The sequence below is a fragment of the Eimeria tenella genome, genomic scaffold (assembly GCF_000499545.2).
Source record: "Eimeria tenella Houghton genomic scaffold, Eth_scaff2206, whole genome shotgun sequence".
In the NCBI taxonomy this organism is placed as follows: domain Eukaryota; phylum Apicomplexa; class Conoidasida; order Eucoccidiorida; family Eimeriidae; genus Eimeria; species Eimeria tenella.
In genome coordinates this window covers 3,440-3,685 of record NW_013542061.1, presented here as the reverse complement: position 1 = coordinate 3,685, position 246 = coordinate 3,440, and positions in this window count along the sequence as shown.

Genomic DNA, 246 nt, shown 5'->3' with positions numbered 1-246 from the left:
CCGGGGGGGCCCCCCCGAGCAGCAGCAGCAGCCAAAGCAGCAAGCTCTCCTGCAGCAGCAAACGGTGCTGCTGCTGCTGCACTCAAACACAAATTGCTGAAGACTCGAGAATCTTTTAAATGCACTCGAGACAAAATATCCAATGCAATTGACAAAAGCTGCGGGCTGCAAGAAGCAGCGCTCACTGCTGCAAGCTCCCGCTGCTGCTGCTGCTGCTGCTGCTGCTGTTGCTGCTGCTGGTTGTGG